Here is a 4,178-nt window from a genome sequence, read left to right on the forward strand (position 1 = left end):
GATAGATAAATAAATAAATAAATGTTCAGGTCCTGGGGGCGCCTGGCTTGCTCAGTCAGTGGAGCATTGAGTCTTGATCTCAGAATCGTGAGTTCTAGCCCCATGTTGGGGTAGAGATTGGGGTGGGGGGGAAGGCTCTGGTCCTTGAATAGGGAAGCGTGGGAGGTGGAAAGAAGGTGCCCAGGTGGTAGGAGCAGGTAAAAGCTCTGGAGTATGGGACCACGTGTCAGGTTGAAGGGCTGACAGTGGACAGTAGAGAGCTGGTCCAGAACCTCAGGAAGAACTAACTACCGTCCTGTCTCCCTGCATCTTCTGGAAGGTCAGTGCCTCTGCACCGGACTCTCCCATCCACGGAACTTGGAGCGCTGCATTTACAACCCGTGAGCCTTACAGGAGCTCGTGACAGGGGCGCCTGGGTGGCTCAGCCATTAAGCATCTGCCTTCAGCTCAGGTCATGATCCTAGGGTCCTGGGATCGAGCCCCACATCGGGCTCCCTGCTCGGCGGGAAGCCTGCTTCTCCCTCTCCCACTCCCCTTGCTTGTGTTCCCTCTCTTGCTGCCCCTCTCTCTGTCAAATAAATAAATAAATAAAATCTCTAAAAAAAAAGAAGAAGAAGAAAAAGAAGCAGCAGCTTGTGACAGAGCTGAGTTTACACAGGCCAGCGTTACAAAAGACAGCAGTCTGCTAAGGCAGCAGAGCTGTCGAGAGGGGCCTGAGTGGGAGCTTCAAGGATCAAGATCGTCTAAAGCCACAGGGGAAAATGTTGGAAAATTCACCTTTGCCATTGCCAGAAAGAACGATTTATGGCTTTGTTCTTTTTTTAAGCTCCCAGGTTGGCTTCATACTATATCTTGTGTGGGCCTTTATTCCTGAATCTTGGCTAAATTCCTTAGGCTTAACCTATAATAATAATCCATAATCGTGGGCAGTTGCCCTGCCTGTCTGCGTCCTCATTACCATAGTAATCAGTTACGTACTCCTATTTGGAATAAACGTGAGGAGTACCTCTCCGCTCAGCACCAGTCATACAATCACAGATAACTGTGCTAAAACTCTACAGCAGAGGGATGCCTGGGTGGCGCAGTCGTTAGGCGGCTGCCTTCGGCTCAGGGCGTGATCCCGGCGTTCTGGGATCGAGTCCCACATCGGGCTCCTCCGCTGGGAGCCTGCTTCTTCCTCTCCCACTCCCCCTGCTTGTGTTCCCTCTCTCGCTGGCTGTCTCTCTGTCAAATAAATAAATAAAATCTTTAAAAAAAAAAATCTACAGCAGAAGAAATATCAAGAAGAGGCCATCCCAGCATTAAGAGCTATTCCTATCAGTGCAGCAAACCAAACATTCCTTCTTGCAGCCAAAGAACTTTATGCCAAAAACTAAATTGTATGTAGACTAATCCCAAGCATTTATTATGTTTTTGACTGAATAATTTCGACCGTAATTGTTTTGCCGATCTCTCTTACTGATACCCGATACTGATATGTAAGAAAAAGCCAGTTGAACTTCTTAGATTAAGTTCCATTACTATAGGGGCGCCTGGGTGGCACGGCGGTTGAGCGTCTGCTTTCGGTTCAGGGCGTGATCCCGGCGTTATGGGATCGAGCCCCACATCAGGCTCCTCCGCTATGAGCCTGCTTCTTCCTCTCCCACTCCCCCTGCTTGTGTTCCCTCTCTCGCTGGCTGTCTCTATCTCTGTCAAATAAATAAATAAAATCTTAAAAAAAAAAGTTCCATTACTATAAATGTTCTCAAATATTCGTTATTAGTGGACGGAATAAGCAAAATACTGCATTACCATCAACAAAAGCAAGCAAGCGAGCGGTGACCCAGTGAAGGCGAGGAATGGGCGGGAACCCAGAACAAGAAGGGTGTACAAGAGAAGGAGCTAGTTCGGGAGCCCTAGGGGTAGGGATACATAGAGCCTTAGAATGTTAGGAAAAACCAGACATTTAAAGATCAAATGCAAACGAAAGAGCATTGGACGAGGGCCAGAAAATCTATATTTGAATCTCATCTTTGATGCAGACTTTAGACAAGTCATTTCCCACAATTTCTCCATCTGGCAAATAAGAGGGTTAGACCAGACCCTCAAGTCCCTGCCAAGGTCGACATTCTAGAATTCCTGACTCCCGCCATCAAAACCACCCTGTGTGAGTCCTGTCTCCCCTCTGTGTGACTGAGCCAGCCTGGCCCTCCCCGCTGGGCCCTTATTTGCACGTCACGTTGAATTTGTGTGCTGGTGGGTCAAAGTGTCTGGTTTCTCCTGTTAGACATGAGCCTCTGAAAGATGGAAACGGTCTGGAACTCCCAGCTCTTGGAGCCTCCCCTCCAGGGCTTTGCTGGCCTCAGAGGCTCAGTGAGGTCCCCAGGCAGGGATGCCTGTCCTGTCACGTGGCCTCCTCCGTGCTCCCGAAGCCGCCCCTGCTCTGTCCCCAGGCCCCAGGGCTGCCTGGCCCAAAGCAGAGGAAGTCGGGAGCCCTCCACCACCGCACAGTCATCTTTCTGGAGTTGGAGGCCCCTCCACCCCAAGATGCTGATGCTTCTTGAGGAGAAGCTCTGGCTGCACGAGTAGATGAAAAGCTGTCTTCGCCGTGGAGAGAATTGCCTCAGACCCAAAGCAGCTGCTCCTCGAAGTCTCCAACAACGCCAGTCCTCATGAATAAATATGAGGGAAGAAATGAGGTTTCCCAAGAACAAAAGCAGAGTTGAAGAAGTTACTGAAAGAAGTTGGGATCTTTCATCTCACAAAATATGTCGCTTATATGTCACCCCAGCCTCTCCTTGCCAGCCCCCCTCCCCCTGCATCCAGAGCCACATCCCGCTTCTCCCTCACATGGAGACAGGCAGCACCTAGGAGATCATCTGCTCAGACTTTCCTTCAGAGGAAAAGAGAAACCACAAACAGCTGCCCCATGAACCCTCCTGCCAAATTCCAGCTCAGACCGGGGATCTTGGTGACCTCATCGGTATCTGAGCTGGAACTCGCTTCTCCAGAGACAGAAGGGCTGCCAGGACCCCTGCAGGGCCCCTGGAAAAAGAAGAGGCGGCATGGTGACTTGTGGCGGCGTGTGCCACACTGGGAGAGGTGTCCCAAGACCTCCACCCAAGGGCTGAGCCACCAGCTTGCCAGTTGGCATCTTGGGGCGAGTCCTGCTACCCCACCCCCTCCGCCCTGCCCCCGTCAAAAAGCCTCTTGCTCTTGCAATCGAGAGAGATCCCGAATTAGAGCCTCCTTCTCTCTCATCTGGATGCCGGTAGAAATGCAAATATCCTCAGGAGTCAATGTGCTTCTGTGCTCATGGGTTTATCGGAACCTGTCCAGAACCGTGTTGCTGAAAGAGAAGCGATGAGAAAGCAGGAGGACCCTGGCGGGGCCGTGGGGCGAAGAAGTCAAAAGGTTCAAAGCTCCCACAAGGGCAGCGCTGGAGGAGGAAGCTTAGAACTCACATAGAACGAACCCCTCACACTGCAGGTGAGGAGACCAAGGCCCAGAGAAGGAGAACACCTTTCCCGGGGTCTCACAGCGAGCTAGACCTCTGGTCTCCGGACTCGGGCCTGTGCCAGCTGCAGGAAAGGGGAGCCCAAGGCCTGAAAGACAAACATTGGCTGTCTCAAAGGTTTGCCAGAGCTGGCCCTTCCCCCATCTCTGCCTCTGTAATACTTGGGTCCACCTGGAGTGACCTCTGCTCTCCACGGCGAGCCCCTGCGAGGCAGCATGGGTGGGCAGGAAGGGGTTGGGGGAGATCGGGGAATGGGGCTAAGATCTTCCTGAGGAAAGACTCTGCATCTTACCTGCATGTACTCTGTAAACCACGTTAAATCTTGGCTTAGAGTAGGGCTACTGGCTAGGACTTCCCTTTCTGGCCCCAAATGCCCAAAGAAAAATAGTAATGCTGTCATCTTTGGATGCAAAGATTGACGGGCTAATCAATTATCCCTTGTCAGGACTCCTCCAACGACACATCCCTTTCCCCCTTACCTGATAGTTGTTTTTCTAGTGGATAAAGAATGGGATCCTAGGGGTACTTGGCTCAGTCGTTAGGCGTCTGCCTTCGGCTCAGGGCATGATCCTGGAGTCCTGGGATTGAGCCCCACATCAGGCTGTCTGCTCCACTGGGAGCCTGCTTCTTCCTCTCCCACTCCCCCTGCTTGTGTTCCCTCTCTCACTGCCTGTCTCTCTCT

General features: G+C 51.7%; 1 pseudogene; it reads left to right on the forward strand.

Annotated features, from left to right (window-relative positions):
- Positions 1-761: 761 nt before the first annotated feature.
- LOC123001820 (phosphatidylinositol N-acetylglucosaminyltransferase subunit P-like) lies at positions 762-1,376 on the forward strand (annotated as a pseudogene).
- Positions 1,377-4,178: the final 2,802 nt, after the last annotated feature.

The sequence above is a fragment of the Ursus arctos genome, unplaced genomic scaffold (genome assembly GCF_023065955.2).
Source record: "Ursus arctos isolate Adak ecotype North America unplaced genomic scaffold, UrsArc2.0 scaffold_24, whole genome shotgun sequence".
NCBI classification, from domain to species: domain Eukaryota; kingdom Metazoa; phylum Chordata; class Mammalia; order Carnivora; family Ursidae; genus Ursus; species Ursus arctos.